Source organism: Spea bombifrons, chromosome 10 (genome assembly GCF_027358695.1).
Source record: "Spea bombifrons isolate aSpeBom1 chromosome 10, aSpeBom1.2.pri, whole genome shotgun sequence".
In the NCBI taxonomy this organism is placed as follows: Eukaryota; Metazoa; Chordata; class Amphibia; order Anura; family Pelobatidae; genus Spea; species Spea bombifrons.
The window spans coordinates 36874064-36893203 of record NC_071096.1 but is presented as its reverse complement, the minus strand read 5'-3'; the positions used below and the strand labels follow the sequence as shown (position 1 = coordinate 36893203).

The 19140-nt window shown below is 41.8% G+C and overlaps 1 protein-coding gene across 1 annotated transcript in view; it reads left to right on the top strand.

Annotated features, from left to right (window-relative positions):
- The first annotated feature begins 1962 nt into the window (after positions 1–1962).
- The window catches only part of CHST8 (carbohydrate sulfotransferase 8), a 107050-nt gene continuing 89872 nt past the window's right edge, over positions 1963–19140 (top strand). The window contains exon 1 of the mRNA XM_053449665.1: positions 1963–2138. The gene's annotated coding sequence lies outside the window, so the exon portion shown is untranslated. The remainder of the gene's footprint in view (positions 2139–19140) is intronic.

Here is a 19140-nt window from a genome sequence, read left to right as displayed (position 1 = left end):
AGGAATCTAGTTGCCATGGTGGAGAGATGAATCCCATCAGAGACAATAAGCAGAGCTAAGGTTTCAGCTGTGAGCCGAGCACATTACCCGAGGCTTCGGGGACTGCTATTCCAAGCTTTGCTGGGAGGCATCTGCTGCTCCTTATATCCAGGGAGGGTTACCTGCCAGATTCTGGGGATCGGGGCTGCGTTAACCTGAAAAATAGGACCTAACCCTGTCTGAAATACATGGCGGATTGTTACAAAGAAACATATGTCTCTCTACCAATTATTTCCCGGATTCTATGGAATAAAAAACATCGCTAGGTAGATGTAGGTGAGCTAAGGAGGTCTTCATAGCACACATGATACATTGTTACTGAAATGCTCCTAGGGGGCTCCTGGCACTGACAGGGAAAGAGGCTGGGAAATCTTTCAGGATATCTGAAATGTCATGTCTTTAACTATTTGCATGCCAGAGAGCTGACACTCGACTCATATATGGAGTAGAGTATGCTCCACTCATACTAATGGTACTTTCTATTATTTGGACTTCAAATGAATATATATATATAATCATTATATATTTCATGCTTTACAGTGCCCCTTCCTTTCATACTAATGGTACAGTTTCCTGTACACCCCTAGGGAAAATCTGGGATCTCCACCGCTACGACTGGTGCCCCTCTGCCCCTCTAATAACATTGCCTCTCTCCCACATTAATACTGGTGCTGCTCTGCCCCCTAGTACTGGTGCCTCTCTCCCACTTTAATACTGGTGCCACCTGTCCCTCTGCCCCTTATTACTGGTGCCCTTCTTCCCCTCTAGTATTAGTGCCCAATTCCCCTGTGCCACTAGTACTGGTGCCCCATTCCCCTCTGCACCTGGTACTGGTGCCCCATTATCCTCTGCCCCTAGTACTGGTGCCCCATTCTCCTCTGCCCCTAGTACTGGTGCCCCATTCCCCTCTGCACCTAGTACTGGTGCCCCATTATCCTCTGCCCCTGGTACTGCTGCCCCATTATCCTCTGCCCCTAGTACTGGTGCCCCATTATCCTCTGCCCCTGGTACTGGTGCCCCATTCCCCTCTGCCTCTTGGTACTGGTGCCCCATTCCACTCTGCCCGCTGGTACTGGTGCCCCATTCCCCTCTGCACCTAGTACTGGTGCCCCATTCCCCTCTGCCCCCTGGTACTGGTGCCCCATTCCCCTCTGCACCTAGTACTGGTGCCCCATTCCCCTCTGCCTCCTGGTACTGGTGCCCCATTCCCCTCTGCCCCCTTGTACTGGTGCCCCATTCCCCTCTGCACCTAGTACTGGTGCCCCATTATCCTCTGCCCCTGGTACTGCTGCCCCATTATCCTCTGCCCCTAGTACTGGTGCCCCATTCCCCTCTGCCCCCTGGTACTGGTGCCCCATTCCCCTCTGCCCCCTTGTACTGGTGCCCCATTCCCCTCTGCCCCCTTGTACTGGTGCCCCATTCCCCTCTGCCCCCTTGTACTGGTGCCTCATTCCCCTCTGCCCCCTTGTACTGGTGCCCCATTCCCCTCTGCCCTCTTGTACTGGTGCCCCATTCCCCTCTGCCCCTGCACCTGGTGCCCGTACGGCTCCGTTGCTCGGTCTCGTAGTCTCAGCGCTGTGAGTGGATAGAGGGCGCTGCAAGGTAAAGCAGAAGCGAACGCGCATTTAACGCGCCCTCCCCGAGTCCCGTGCACGCGCGCCTGGCGCGCTCTCGACGTCTCTTCCTCAGCACAGCCTTCCTCATGTTATGTGGCCGGAGCCGGGTAGTGTGCGCTGTCCAGCTGCAGGGATACCTCGGGTACAGCCAGCTGTGTGCACAGCGCCGGGCAGCATCCTGCCTGCAATGCTATAACCTGCACTGCTCCCAACTGCTAGAGCCGGCACTGCTCCCAAGTGCCAGAACTTTCACTGCACCAAGGGGACTCTCACCTGCACCCACCGCATGTGCACAGGGGGCTCTGCCTACTCCTCCCAGCGCCCCCAACAGCTGCCCTGATACCCACCCTGATGGCAGGAGTCAGGCTGCTCTGAACTATTCACTATTCACTCCATGGACAGCATCACCCTCAAACTCTGAGCCACAGGGAGTGGTGGCTACAGGGCTGGACCACCCAGGAGCTGCAGACAGTCATCACCCAGGTGAGTGAAGCTTAACAGTGCATTCACTCTGTATGGTCTGCTGCTGGCTGCTTTCTTGTGCTTTAAGGGTTAAAGACAATCTTGCCTTTCTTTCATGGAAGGTAGATGTTTTTTAAATGCCCCCTGTGAGGGGTCCAGCCTCCTGCAGCCCCACGGAATGGGACCTGTGACAGGCAGCTGACTTAGTGACTACGTTTGACTGGTGACGCAGGGAAGTGCAAGCTTCATCTACCAGATGAGCCCCGTGTTTCCTAAACTAGAATCCTTTCCTAATCAGCCTACCTGTTCAGTGAGAAAAATCTATCCTGATCACTGCCCCCCCCAAGTAAATGTCATGTATTTTATTTATAAACTTCCAACAACAAGATAGTAACATTAAATGTTTGTAAACAAACTCAACAACAAAAAGTTATATACAAAAACAACCCAAACAGTCATAATGGAGAAAAAAAATCTTTGTAAGTGTGAGAGGCTTCTCCCCTCCTGGCAGGGTTAATTATTTGTGAGAATAATTGACTTTTTTTTAATTTCTTCATTTATAAATATTGCCAGTGACAAGTAAATCAGAAAAGACACAACCAGATACATTGTAGTGCAGTCACCATAGCAACAATGACTTCTAATTCCACTTTGCACCCGAATTTCACTTTTATAATGTGTGATTACGTTTCTCTTACAATGGAAGTATTGCCTCAATATCTGTGATTTTTTATAACTAGTATTCCTCTTGGTATGTTGACTGAGACAAAGGTCTTCTTGGACTGGAAAAAGAGGAATTAATAAACAAAATCCTCATACTATTTCAGGTTTTTATTCCTTCTTCATCACACTCTTGGCAATCTAAGACTTAAGTCTATTTACTTTGAATTACTTTGAATGACTTTATTAATGCTATGCTGCCTGGCACTCACAGGGTTAGTTTTTGTGCCCACAGGGATGGCAAAGATAACATTGTCGCCCGCTCATTTGAGATGTGAGAGCAGGTAACTTGGTTCTCATGTTTGCATCAGTTGAGTCGGAGGCTGATATTAGTCCCTTAGGAGGAATGCAGAGTAACAACAATCCCCTTTTTATTGTCCGGAATCTTACGGCGTTTATTAGAACCTGCAGGTGTCGGGCTCCTCGCATGACCACAGGTGGCTCAATCAATGCTCCCACCTGTGCTCCCCAGAGAAGATCTGCAGACATTCAGAAGACGTGTGTATATATATATATATATATATATATATATATATATATACTGTAACAAGTATGTGGTGCTTGTACCTGTTGGTGTATTATCATTTATTTCATTATTGTTAGTAAACAGGCAGTTAACATACTTAACAAACATAAATTGATACATGCAGATACATCAGGAGTTGAGAAGCCTGCCATCTATCCTTATGGTACTTGGCAGGAATGGTGGGCTTTTGAGGGCCAGGCTCAAGAGCTTACAATCTAAGGGAGTAATAGAGGTAACTGAAACAAAAGAAGGGGTGATAATAGGTGTAAATGTTGGATATTCTCATAAGGTCGGTTAGTAGGCTCTGCACCTGTCCATAGGTAAGTTTGCCATTCGTAATACTTTGTTGCCACCTACTGCTTTATTAATAATCAAAGTGATATTTACTAATAATGACTTTAAACAGGAGGTGGGATTTTCACTGTATTCTGTGTAGAAATAACACTTCTAAAAGAAAAACTGATCCACTGGTGGGTAGACGTTTCAAACACTGAGAACTTTCAGGTTTTGTTGGCAATCTATGTCAGGCCGGGTACGTTTCTGTCTATCGCAAATGACAAAATCCGCATGTTTCCGACCCACCTTTTACTGCATGCTAAAAGCCAAGCCAACTTGGCGCTTTACAGTCTGTCCAGCACGGGGTTAAACACGGTAATCCATGGAAACGTAAAGGTTCTTTCATAATCCGGTAAAATCCTAATGGAAATGATGGGGCTTTAGAGGTACGTGTTTCACCCACCTGCTACCTGCGTCCCCGGCCGCTGCTTCCTTCTCCCTATGAGTCTGAAGACAGGAATCGAAGGGATGGAAATATAGATTGTGTTTCAGGCGCACATTGTGAGAAGCAGGTGTCACTTTGGCTTTCCACATCAGCTGCCAATTTAAAACTCCCCGAAATAGAAATCGAATCGATGGTCTTATTATTTTTGCCGTATGATGACGGTTACAGGAAGGCATAGCTGCCATCCCCATCAGCGGTTAATTAAAGGAATGGAAATGCTGCCCCTGACCTACCTTTTTTCTCCTTTCCCTCTCTCCGTAAGTTAAATTCTCTTCCCATTGTTGGTAAGTGAAGAAATGAAAGAGAGTTATCGCATGCCTGACTTAATTATTTATACGCACGCATCAATCAGAGTGTGGATAATTTATTTATAAATCACTAAGACGGGAAAAGTGAAACTGAATTTGCAGACTACCTTCCCTGCCAGTGGCTCTCCGAGCCAAACTTCTGTGGAGACAATGCTTTAAATGGACCCAATCACAGAATCGTTGTCATCGGCTGGCTTTGTCATTTAACATACCCCACCGTACCTCTTGGGGTCAGTTTTAAACCCCCGTCTTAAACCTTGCATGTAGATTTAACCTCTTTAAGCACCAAAAAGACTATTATGACATCACTTTTGAAAATGTCCATTAAAAGTTTAAGATTCAACGACTGTATTTAAGTACGCGAAGAAATTGATATTTTTGGTTTTCTTCACATCAAACCATATATTGCCGACCTATCATACATTTAATTGAACGTCTGGGGTGAAGCTGAACGTATTTATTACCTCTCAGTAAACTGTCCATTTGGCGACCTGCCAGAGAGAGAGAGCGAGAAAAAAAATATGTACAGCTCAGTCAATACCGTTGATTTAAAAGCATTCTTTTTTTGTGTGTTTTCATGCTGCGGTGTTATGTTTTAAAGCAATTATTATTATTTTCGCACGGTTTTGTAGAGTGTACAATCTGTATTTTATTACTAAGATCTAAGTGCATCCTAGATCTGGAACTTTGAGTAACAAATATTTCTCTTGAAAGCTTGTTTGTGAAGAAAGAGGGGAGTCTGAGATCAAAGCGGGGGATTTCAACCAGTTTTAAGTAAAAAAAAAAAACAAAAAAAAAACAGCACCAAGCATGGAAAAGAAGTTACATTGAAAATCATTAACACGTCTGCCATTATAGAACGCTTATAACGAGAATTCTAATGTTTCAGTCCGTTGGCCCAAAAACCTTTAGTCACAATGATGGTGCATCTGTTACATCATTAGATGCCTAAATTACTTAAATTGTGGTATGTAATTGGTGTCACACTATGTTTTATTATTATTATTTTATATAGCACCATCATATTCCGTAGCACACCGATGGATATAGCTGGTATAATGGTGAATGTATACAGTATAAAGATTCATAAGCAAAGATTCTATCGCGCATGATGCTTGAAGAAGCGTCAAAGTTTGGATCTCTCGTGGGTTCTGTGGGTTTTAAGCGTGGCTGCCGAAACCCCATTAAGTCCAAGGCACGGGCCTAAACTTTCTAATGACAAACGTGGCTCTATGCCACCTGTGATCACCCAGATATATCCCAAAACTGGCATTCTGGTGTCCCCGAGCCCCGGGGGGGGGTTGAAGTTTTGCAGCTCCCGAAAGAGACTGCATCTTAAGCGACAAATGGAGACTGAAAGGGGTGCGAGCGCAGAATATTACATTGCCAATTCTTTACTACCCGCCAACACTGCCTTTTTATTAAATCACACATCCCTTCTTTTTTTCCCTCTACAACTCAGTAAAATTGGAAACAAATGTATCTACGGTCTGCTGTACTGTGTAATGAACTTATAAATAATGCATGGCAATCTACACTCCATCACATGCATACTTCTAACCTGCTTCTAATGTAGAAAGTCCCCTCGGCCATAGCTGCACAGGACCAAGTTCTTGTGTTCTTTTCCGGAAATCGCTCAGTATGACAGACAACAGGATCCTGATAACAGGGTTTAAGGAGAAGATTAGTCTGATCCTTTCTCTATATGCCTCTTAGGCACTGACATGAATAAGAGGGGTGCAGACAGGGTGTGACATATAGTATATAGCAATTGATTTTTTTCATTTCTTTTGCCCTTTATACCAAATTGTCACAAGACAGGAGCCAAAAGCCAAAAAATAAAATGTTCGCTGGTAGTGTATGTGTGTGTGGTTGATTATGGTCGGTGCTTTCATGGTCGAGGAAACATAACTCACAGATTTTGCTTTATTCTGCAAATTGTGTTTAAAGAACCATGGAACGTGTGAGAAACTGGGAAAAAAGGGATATTGTTTCAATACAATGCAGGAAAAAGGCAGCCACCCCATTCCAAAAACTACACCCTAAATACCCAAGCCACGCTATTAATGTACATTGCTGGGAGGTGGTCATCTTGGGGCTCATTTGGACGTTGTACAGAAATACGGTTATGGTGTCCGGCGGGCTCTGAAAATGTTTGTCCCAGAAAACCTGGAGACCTGAAGAAAGTTAACTCGTATATAACAAAAATGTGATACGTCTATGTGGTCACCCAGCAGCACAGAGGTTATGGAAGAAGCCCTTCAAGGACCAACATATGAAGGACCTGTGCTTGAGGGCAACTTGGAGCATCCTCATTGAGTCCAGCAAGAGATGGCACCTCCAAGTGTGGAACAGAAAGAAAAAGAAAAGATGGGGTTGTTTGTGGCATGTTGGCCGTTTCTTGGACTATTTGCGCATAAACAACGGAGCATCTTTTACCTACTCATTTTACTGAAACCTACCAACCCAAAAGCGCACTTTTCTCATCGTAACATAGAAATTTAAGTTCAACCTTGCTGCTAATCTGTAAGAAGGCAAAAAAAAAAACAAAAACAAATTGAAGCAATTTCCAATGAAGAAGACATGATAGCCAACCCCATGCATACAGGGAACCCCCATTCAGCAAATTCTATAACTCATCATAACACAAGAAACAGAAAAATTCTGCCTCCGTCCTGTCCTGTGCTTTATGCCAGAAACCTTTTACATGTAAAACAAAAAAAACCACTACCAATCTTTGCATAAGCAACAGAATAATGAAAAAAGTAATTTTATATAAATTAAACAGTGTTTTATTATCAGCTACCGGGGGTGCATTCAGCTATACTTAGCTTATAAAATTGCTCAAAATGTGATATAATCCATCATCCCCCTTTTGAAAGAAACGGCTAAGATGTCACATGTCGCCGCACACCCCAGCCCAGCCGGCGTTTCATTGATTGCACTCTGAAACGTTAATGTCACAAATCAGACTTTACCATAAGGTGGGCTAGCGCTGAACGGAACACACAAAGGCCCGCGGTTTGCCGATTACCGGCAGTGAGTGACCAGGTGCCCTCTCCGTGCTGCAGTGCAGGATTAGAGCTTCGCTGAATATCTCCGAGCCACGTTCACAGGAATAACATGCAGTGAGTGATTAACTGGCCTGTGATGGCTGCTACAATGTATTCTTTGTTCTTAAAACTCTGTAATGAAAAAAGCCCTCTTGCTATATATTAATGGTTTGTAAGCTGAGTGGCGCACACGCCGCAGAGAAAATGATGAACGGCAGACATTAAAGCGGTTCACGATTTCACATTTTAATTGTTCTAAAATTCAACATATTCATCACCGGATAGCAGCAATATAAAGAAAACAAATGTTATGTTTGCCATAGCCCAAAGACTAATTGTGTTTGTGCAATTGGCGCGCGAGGATACGTTTTGCCGGGGAGCTAATACGTTTCGTGATGATCTGCGTCGTTTTTCAAAGTATCGGGCAGGAAAAACAAAATCTGGAGCCATCAAAGCTACCGCTCCGGATCGTGGAGTGGAAAAGCAGATTTAATTATGTTTGCGCGTAAACACTTGTCAAAGAATTATTAATAAGTGCGGTACTTGGGGAAGCGAGTTGCCTTTTGCTCTACTCGGGGTAAGGGTAGATACTTGGAGGTCTGTAGAAGGGACCCAGATTAAACATGTGAGACATAGGAGAGTAACCATGATCTAAATATATGTATGTAAGGCATAGAACGTTGACATTTCCGCAGGTCTGGGGTGTTCTTTATGTATTGTGTGAAAAATATCTTTACGCGGAGAAAAGACTTATAGAGTACGAAGGAAAGCGTTTTTATTGTGTTCCTTTAAAAGGAAATTTTCATTAAAGGCAAGCCTCGTTTTGTCTGGAATATATGCGAGGACGTATTTTAGATTGTCTGATGCGACGAAATGTTTATTGTGTGTTAGTTCTTATTCTACGGTGGGAATTGGCGCTTAATTCACGCAGAGCACTTGATGTCTTCCGTAACCGTCTTTCCACACCTGGGACTTTGTAGAGATCTCAGCGCTGCCAGCCGTCGCTTGCCTTGTACAAAGTATGGGGGATTTAAATGGCGGAGAAAGCATGGAGGTCTTCAAGACAGACCATTAAAATAGAGAAAAAGACGAGATTTAGAGTAATTGTTTCTGATGGACATGAATCCTGTCCAAAAGGACAAGCTACGTGCTACGTCATCTTCACCTTGAGATAATATCTTAACTGTGGCTTATTTACTATCAGCAAGTGTTGAGTTTTGGTTGTTTTTTTAGGTGGAGTGGTTAAAATTGTTATTGTAACCAGGAAGGTCATGTGACGGAGTCTGCGATTCTATTCTATTGCCCCGTCCTATTAGTAAAAGGCACGTCAACAGGACGACAGTATGCAAAACAACTAACGAAGGGCTGCATACAAGAAATAAGACACGGTTAAAGAGCCAGACTCGGTTCAAACCAGATGAGACCCCAGCGTGTTAAATGCAGCTATGGTAACAAAGGGTACTTTATCTGAAAGTTACTTATTGTCATAGAAACACGCACCTTCATCCATTATACAGGGCGTAATGAGCACACGGCTTCATTATTTAACAATCATTGTGCTCCTACAGTAGGCTCACAATGCTGGAAATAATAATAATGTTCATCAACTATCACATCATGGATTGAATGACCCAGTCGGGTAGACCAGTGTTGTCCAACATTATGAAAGCACCTTCTATCACAGAGGACTTTGAGCTGGGAAGGACAGACCCGAAATAATTATAATTATAGAACCTCAAACACTATGGTATGTTATATCACACTATCCCGCGTCTCAAGAGATCTCAGTTATCTCCCATGGATTCTGCCAGGATCTCTATTCAACTACTTTGATCCAACCCATTGCCCTTTTGGGTCTTGATAACCGCGGCCCACGAGCCGAAAGGTGTATGCCAGAAAAGCTTCTTTTTACTTTTATTCAACTCGTTTTCTTATTCTTTCAAATTGTTTGCACTGTTGTGTACTTGTTTTCGGTTTTTTTTTTTAGGTAATATAAGTTTTTTGCGAAATGCTGCCGTTTTTGCTGAATTTTGCAGCCCTGTTCATAAAATGCCACATCCACAAAACGCGTTATGTATTCAAAACACTTGTATTATTCTTATTTTTTTTTTCTTTCTCTGCTGAGGATTTTATTGCAGCAACAAACAAAGCAAAAAAAAAAAAAGTCTAAGGATTTGGAAGCAGTTAAAATGTGAAAAGAGGTTCCGGGTCTGAGGGCTTTTAGTCGCGTTGGAAGTATGCGGAGGATGAGATTCGGAGGCGATTGGTGCTGTATTTAAAGGAGTATCTTTGTAAAGATTTAATTCCTTATATTCAGGTTGCCATAAGAGTGTCACGCACAGCAGAAATGTGGAAGCTAGGACGAGCGCGCTAGTTCTTGTTATTCTATGAGTAGCATGGGATAATAAATCAGTTTATCTCGGATAAATCGAGACGGAGCCTTAAGACACAGTCTGTGGAGTACACTGGATACGGTTATTGTTGCCTTAACCCTTCACAGTTGTGAGCTTTGCCCTGCAGCAATGCCCCCCCCCCAAAAAAACACCTTTTTCAGGGTAGGTAGTAATCTAATTGGATAGCATTATTTATTTATTTTTTTCCTTTATATGAAAAATGAACAGAGGAGGTTGAATCGCTAGACGTATTCTGCTGAAATGCATCACAGAGATTTCCCAGTAATACTTTCCGAGCTCAAATAGAGTTTATTGTATTCAAAGCTTCATCTATGGCAACGACACGGCTCCATGCTTAACGCGTTTCTCGCATGGGAATCCTATCCAGACATCTTCTGCCAAAATCAGGTTTCAGGTTCATCCACATACTTCTTGTTGCCCCTTTACACTATGGGCCGCGCATCTCTATAGCCCCCTCTGACTCTCTGAGAGTCACTCGTTACGGGGCTTTTCCACGCTTCAGTTCTAGAGAAGGTGAAGGTTTTGTCCTCCGGCTTGAGAGTCATACAGGATGCTAAATTCAGCTCCTCCAGACTTGGCTACAATCCAGAGCTTGGGAATTTATATCTCACCTTCTGGGATTTGTTTTTCACCTTAGAAGCTTTTGCTGCGCCTGCTTCATTCAAGTTCACACAGAGTAATGAAACAAATACCTTAAGTAATAATAATCACCTCTTTGATCAGGACAATCAAGCCGTCATTAGCCGGCACGCAGTCCATCAGACGAGTGTCCAGGTGGTTATTTCTGCCTTGTTCTTGAAGGCCATGTTTAGCATTACAAGGCGATCGACTCTGGAAACTAAATTGGCGCTGAATTTAATGCCACTAAACGGGGATCGGGATGGAGTGTCCAACATCTGTACATTGTATTTGCACGTTTGCAATAAAAGGTGTAGGTTAAAGGGACAACCCTTAGCTTGTTGACCCGGCGCCTTTCTTATTTATTCAGTTTAAGCATATCCTTTTCTTGCATCTGATGGTTTACATGAAAATATTCTTTATAAGTTTGATTTGTCCGTGTTCCGTCACTGTTTCAATGTTGCAACGTCCCTGACAATCTGTTCTCTCCAGACAGAAGGCGTTTGGTAAAAGGTTATCTCGCGACACATGGATTTCATGTCTTCTCTATTTATAGCGTATTGACAAATCTCTTCTAATTAAGGAGTTTTGGGTGAAGAAAACAAAACTCCAGTAAATCTTTTACCTGTTTAGATTCCGGCAACCTCATTCCAAGTATTATTCATTTAACCTCATTTCTGTCCCGTCGATTGGTGCATCCGTCCGTCCGTCTCTCTAGCCGGTGTTGACCTTGAATGGCAGGCATCAGAAATGTTTTGCTCACGTAGGGCCTCGTTGGTGAGAAGCGCAGTGGCACGGCAGGCACGGCAGGCACGGCAGGCACGGCGCGGCTGTAATTTTTTTTCACACGTGCAACCCAGTAAATATTTTGTATAGCGCTTGATTTTCTGATTACAAATTCTGCTGTAATCAGTGTTACAGGTGGGCACAGCTGCAGAGCCCTCCAGCCCACGTCACTGCAAGTCTGGTTCTCTGTTCTCGTGCTCAATGTGCATGCAGTTGACTAAGTGGTATTTTCTACCATAATCCCCTAATCACGGCTTTTACGTTCAAACATCACAAGATGCCACCAACAGACGCTTAACTTGAAAGCCGGGACCTCAAAGGTTCTTTAAAAAGAGCATTTTCTGCTTACAAATGCCATATTCATTTCGCCTCTTTTAGCTGAATGTGTGATGATGTCACAACCTCTTACTTGTCTTTGTTGACACTTTGTAGCATAGCAATGCAAGTATCGATAGCGGTTTCAATGTAGTCATTGTCATCATTTCACAGTAAAGTTGTCTTTTTTTTCTTTCTATCCCCGGTATCGGTTAGTTTCCCAATCCTGGTGCAATAAAGGTGAGAAATAATGTAACCGAGCGCGCGGCTTTTGTTGATGGATCTGAAGATGGGAACGGAACGCGCTGCCAGCTGCAGATTTCGAGGCCTGCAATATTTTACGACCTTGCTTATTATATTACTGTATTTGCATGTATTGCATCTTGTGTATTTTCAGACGCTGAGAGCTGTAATACTGAAGGCTGGTAAATAATTCAGCAATATGGGGCTTTATGTTAAAAAAAAAAAAAATCAGGATTATTCAGCTTGGTGTCTTCTGTAGTGGAAACAGCATTTTCAAAATTAAAGTAATATTTCTGCCTTTCGCATATCTTGTTAGAAACAGAATACATGAATAAAAGCTCTCCCGATGAGCATGATCGAGGACGAACGCGCGCTTGGTCCAAATGAGACGCCGTACTTTTGTATCTGTACGTTGGCCGACTCTCGGGTTAAAGCCGTAGATGGATAAGAGAGCATTTCTGGGGATAAAATAACCGTGCGTGAGTTTTCATCGTGATCTGTAGGTTCTGCAGTAATGTCCGACGTGTTCAATTCCCCAAAAGCCTCTACATTCCTAGCGCAGGTTTCACTGATTTCCCCTACTCTTTACCGCCATAAATCTCGATATTTCTTCAAGAACAAAGCTTTGCTACGTCAGATTTATAATGGCAATATATTTCCATGCATGGATATTTACCAATAACCCATTGAGGATTTCATTCATAATTAACCCTTCCTCTCCTTGCCCCTGTGTATTTTTGTGATGAAGAAGGCATTTCAGCCGGATACATTTCAGAACCCCTGGACGTTGGCCAATTTAGGGGGGGGAATAAATTACTTAATCCCTCTAATTCTCAGAATACCCAACAGTGATAAAATATAGCTGCAGATGACATTTTTTTTCCTCCTTGCGGTTTGGATGTAAAGACGTATCCTATTATCAGCAGTAATTTAATCTATCCCTTTATGCCAATGACCTTCATAATGGTTTTTATCTTGTCTGAATATTATAAAGCAATTTAGCAAGCTTTTTGCATGATTTCCAAAATTGATTTTCTTATCATTTTAAGAGGAGACTAAAAACTCCTCACCCCTGTTCTCCTTTCTATTGTTACGAAGCATAGCGGAAGTTGGCAGAATTACCGGGGAAAATTAGGTATTGATACAAGGAAAGTGACTCTCCGCCAGGCTGACAATCCTTAATTTACTTCAAGAACCAATTTCTTGTCCTATTTGATATATTCAAGGAAAACATTAATCTAATTGCTTTCAGACCCTGATAGGAATGAGCTCGCATTATTAAAGTTACAAAACACATTATAATCGGTAGAATTCTAAGGTCTAAAAATTCTTTTTTTCTACCCCTATACGTAATGTATAGTCTACTAGGGAGACGGGTTCATTCTATACAGCTATAAACTGTATCAGATACAGAGCAGCCTACTTGTTCAGAAGTCCCCCTCATTCTAAGGCCGTCATGGCTAATGAGGAAGAGCAAGCCAATGGGGAGGAATAATCAGTGAATAAGTGAATAAGACAGCTGCTGTTTTTTTTGGTAAAGTCTATCAGTAAACAGCATCACTTGGGTTTATTAAGTATAATGAAGGGTACGTTGTATGAATGTATCTTCTGACAATTTCAGTGCAATAAATGACAAATTAAACTAAAATCCCCAAACCCCAATATAGAACGTTAAAATATTCAATCATTATTCCATTGTTTTAAAGCGTGGAAGCACAAAGGCTCGGATTTCGGGCAGTCGAGTGAGGTTGTTATATTCTGACACTTGTATGAAGAGCCACTGGGGGGGTTTGTGCAACTTTATACATTTGACCCTTTTGACCTGGTGCAACAAGGACCGTGTGAGCTGCGCCTCGGCGCTCTCCAGGGCTGTGCCGCCCGTCTCTTCCGGCGGTAAAGTGTAGCCTCTAACTAAAACCATAACCAAGGGCAAGAATAAAACCTCAGAAAGACAATACATCTCGGAATCAGATTTCTCCTTAGATCAAGAACCTCTAAAATATTTATGTTTATTCTATCATTTATAGCCCTGTGTGTTCTGCTTTTTTTCTAGAAAAATATCCAGACCCTTTTTGAAAGCATCTGTTGTATCTGATAGATAGATCTCTTGGCCGCGAATTCCATACCTTCCTTGCACCTTTTCTAGTTCCATAATGTCCTTTGAAAGCACTGGTGCCCATATTTACCCTAAAGGCGAGTAGTTTTTCCCAGGCAGATACCATCTAAAGGAGATGTTGCATTGTTATTATTATCCCACAGTGTATAACTTTACATTTATCTGTATGGAACCTATTAGCCATTTGCCTGCCTAGTCCCCCACTCTGTCTAAATCCTCCTATATTTAATGTCCGGCCTGTATTATACCCCGCACAAAGTAGTCTTGTCAGCTGTGTCCCTTTTTATTGTTAATTAGACATTTTTTCATTTAAAAAACTCTTGCTCCTTCCTATACCCCTGCTTTGTAGTGTATCCTCGGGGAAGTGTTACAGTAACAGAATATCAGATAATTAGTGTGATAGAACACCCTAGCATTGTTTTCAGCCAATGCAAATAAATCCTATATCTATCTATCTATCTATCTATCTATCTATCCAGCAATACCTTGAGAGCTTTCCAGTATTGCAGGAGACATAAGCGCTGAAATATTTTTAATTTATTTATTTATGAAATATTTATTTTAGTGTGCGATTCAAGAACAAGGTATATATCGCATTGAATGGCAAAAATAATCAGAAAAATCAACTTTTAGTTAGGTAACAATACTGCAAATACATTTCATGTTAACACAAAATATACCCATCAAATATATTCATCGAATACTTGTAACGGTGCAATACTACACATTTTAAAGTAAATGAACCCAGATGAGAAGCAGCCCTACGACCGCCCCCCCCCCTCTCTAGCGCTTTTGGGGTGGAATGGAGTAACTGTATCTGACGTTAATTAATACACCTATTATAACAGCCAACCTTAATTGTTAAGCAGGAGATGAGATCACGGTTACACAAGCTGTAAATGACTTGAAAGCCATTAAAAGAAAGATAGGTTTAAAGGTCACTGAGAATCCCTCTCTATAATTTGACAGGTGATTTAGAAGCTTTGCTGATGTCTTTTATAGCGGGATACAAAGAAAAATCTATATATTCAAGAAAGAATTCCATCATCGTAATATGTCTGATCGTAATATGTCTGATTAATAAACAAAACCCCAAAAACCTTATTCCTACTTAACGGTTGTTATCATTTTCTGAGCTGTTATACGAAGCTAGATGTGTAGGTTATACAGGCACACCCTGTACCCCGTTTCAGAATTTTACACCCGTCTAGAGATATTAAGCTGCATTTACCACCCCCCAGAGCCCTTCTGATATGCGGTAGCTTCCATTGGAGTCAAAGGAAAGTCAATGTCTTGCTATCACTCCCATTTATCAATAATACTTAAAGATCAGGGATATCCATCAATAACAGTGCAGGCAGCATTTATTAAACATTACAAATGGGATGTCAGAGGCTTTTTAATTCACCTGTCATTTCTAATGCCATCATCTGCAATGTTATCGTTGCAACTTAATCTCCTATTATAAGAACAATTCCCAAGCAGCGATGATGCACGGAGCATATCTCAGAGCATTGTGGGACTGGTAGTTCTCCAACAGCCGAGACATGTCTACATGTCTTATTTTATTTATGGTTTTGAAGACCTATTTGACTGTAACGGAAAACACCCTTGGGAGCAAATGTTCTTATCCTCCTATTACAATGGTGTTAGTATAACTTTGTTACTAAGTAAATAAAAAAATTACCACAATCAGATATAAGACATACTGGTACAGAAGAAGAAGAGAATCCTTGTCCTGTGATCTTGCAATCTATTAGTAGGTTGAGGGGAATCAAGACAGGAGGTAAGGAGAAGGCTTGGGGTGAGGATGATTTGAATGTAGCATAGGTTCTAGAAAGAGAAATGGTGACATCGCTGTGCTCACCATCAATTTTATGTATTTATTTTTTGTTGATTTCAATTATATTTCATTTTTTCCCTTATTTTTTTAAAAACATTTTTGGAAGGGGGAAACTGTTTTTCTCCCTCTCCTCCTCCTGTGTGATCAATGTGATCAGCAAGCAGGGTTCCATAGGCCTGCATTGCAGAATGCAATAATTGCTATCAGCCAGCAGGGAAGCAGTGGGAGAGCCCAGCAGGGTCTACACAAACCCTACTGAGGCTCTCCTGTCCTCAAGTGAACGTTCAGTGACACATACCGGGAGGGAATGCCCGATCTCATGCTCAGGCATTCCTTCAGTGACGGTGTACCAGTGCTTGCGGTTAGCGCTGTTACACACGATCGGTCGGGCCGAAAGGGGAGAGAACGACCTGTACGTCCTAACAGGCTTTCTGCTATGAGTTTTAAGGTACATTTTAAGGGACTGAAAGGGTTAAAACGGACAGGTTATTTAGTGTTCTATGAAACACTTCTTATGAATACAGCTTGTATCCTTCCGTATCACTGACAAGCATAATGTGTGTCGGGTCGCCGCTGTTTGCTTGAGATTATCTCTGGCTGTTTCTTTCAAGTATATTTCAGATTCTGATATGTTTGCTGAGCCAATCTTCCATTAACGATTTGAGAATATTCCTCCCTCCATTGTAATAAAAATCAGACGGTTTCCTAATGGATGTTAATGGAAACGTCAGTATCCCCACAGGAGCCCTCTCTCCTTGCTGAGCACTAGGATGCACGTTACGCATGTTTATTGTTATAGGCTGGGGATAAATACACATGTAATCACTTTAAGGGCAGCGCTACTTCTGACATGTCATTTGTTTCGTTGGGCGAATTACGTTCTACTTTTGTTTGCATTACATTGCGCGTCTCGTGCTTTGTTTTTAATTGCACGCTGTGAGAAGCAGGATATTTCTAAGGGCCTCTTAACTTTCTCATAACTTGATAAATGCCCCATCAATGTCATCATACTCCTTACAACAATGTTACCATCTACAGCCAGCCGACACACGTTTTGTTCCACGGCCCACAGGCAGCACTTTACTGAGTTATTTCCCTAGATTTGTTATAGGGATTATAAACAGGCTTGTTAGTCAAGATGATTTTTTTTGGTTTCTAATGAAAATGAATGAGTTACACTTTGATACATTAAAAGTCGTTTTAAGCGTTTGCTTTACGATGGTTCCTTATTAGCAGACATTTTAACATGATGTAGAGATCATTATTCATTCAATCAAGAATATTAGCAAATATTACTGGGAATGTAACGGTGTAATTTTGATTGGTGGAATATCTCTCCCCTGATTTTCATTTGGTGAAATCGGTGTAATTATCCATATGGAGGCAGCCACTTGCTTTTCTTATAGGACCTCCAAGAATCCGAACGTATATTCAGCCGAACAATAAATTACTTACACATAGAAAATATTCGTGGCAGAGAATTCTGAAGGGATGTGATTTATGAATTCTGTTAGTTTAAAATATTCTAACGAAGGCTGATTAATCCACCAAAGGTGTAGGAAACAAAAACGTTGAGACTTAAGCATTTTATGTCTTATGTATTTTTCTTATTTTAATGATGAGAGGACAAGGTCTTGCAAACAAATATGCATTAAAAGAAGGCACATCCTTTAAAAAAATATATCTTCATCCTTAAGGACAAACTAAAGCCAGGAAACCGTTTTGGGAGTTGAAAGGCGACACCTTCCCCAACATTTTTATAAACCCCAAAAGCTGGAAGTGACTTGCGATAACCCAAGTGGATGAAGAATCTACATGAATACATGATCTCGCTTATACTGCTTCTTAAAACATGAGACAATCTTAGAAGCCACGCCTGAATAACTACAAATGAGTCTATTCTATAAAACGATACATTATATATTTATATAACTTATACATTTGTAAAAAACAAACAATGGGACATAAAACTTAGACCAGGCCAAGGCTTTGGAATAGCAATTACCAATGCATTCATTCATCTCCCACAAAAGGTTTCTGCAAAACAATGATGTTGGATTATCACACAAGACATATGGCGGCACGTTAATTTGCTCAAAGAAAATGCTTCCATTTATAAAACAATAAATATTGCTGCCTTTCTTTTGTCAGGAAGTCGGTGGCAACATTCCATTACCGGGGACTTGTAAGCGCCTGCGGATCAATACCCTGAAAATACAAAGTTCTGGCCAACTCAATAGTCTAATTAAATCGTGTGTGTAAATGATGGTAGGAAGGACATCACGCCGACTTTTCTAATTTTATTGTAATGATACAGTTTATCAGCGCCGGTGGCATATTTACAAGAAGGAATTCGAATACAGAGCAATGGGAGACTTTTAAGATAGATCATGGGGAGAAATTTGAAAGACTGGATTACAATGGCTGACATCCGGAAACCTGCCTGCTGTTGGCATTCTCTCCAGATGTGGGACGGGACGACGCGTGGTAAAACTGCTCATCGTCTCCCAGTTGTTCAGTTAAAGCATGAGAGATGTAAAGAATGTCCGTGTCGGTGAAATGAGATTCGATATCTTGGATAGGTTGAACTTTATGGATTTCCTTTCTTTTCTGCCTATGTACCTTGTTTGTCCAGGTTACAGATATACAAAAATGTTTCCATTCCATCGTTCAGGGATAGCCTACGCCTTCCAGTATACGTTTTAAGAAAGTCTTTGACAGAATCCAGCTTGTAGACCCAAACAGATTGTGAGTGCAACTGCGATAGAGAACAAACCAAAAACATCAGCGCCGATCCCTCACTTAATACCAGAGCCCCAATGTTGCTTGCTTCCTTGGGTACCACAAGTACCAGATTTATTGGGGCTCAACATTCTGTTTTCTCTTCCTCATCAAGCATGTAGAGACCCTCCTCTTGTTACCAATCTCTTCACTTCTTATACCCTCGAAGATTTCTCAACTAACTGACTCTTTCTATGTTTCTTGATGTGTCCTGTTTTTCTAACCAGGAGCGTGTGGGATCTGGCACATTACCAGTTACTTGCAATAAATTATTCTAATGCCCCCAGTGTTGGTATAAAGTAGTTCTTCTGCAGAGGAGTCTGCGTTCTGACACCGTGAGCTGCATGCCAATCCCCTCTTCTTTCTGCATATCACACTTCCAGGGAATTTTATGAGGTTTTCTGCAAATTGGATATGACAGGCAATTAATGCATGCCAGCAAATATAAAATACACAAAAGAAAATATTGGATAGGCAGTTCCTTGTCTGCTTTGAACTGAAAAGATTAATGGATTCTAT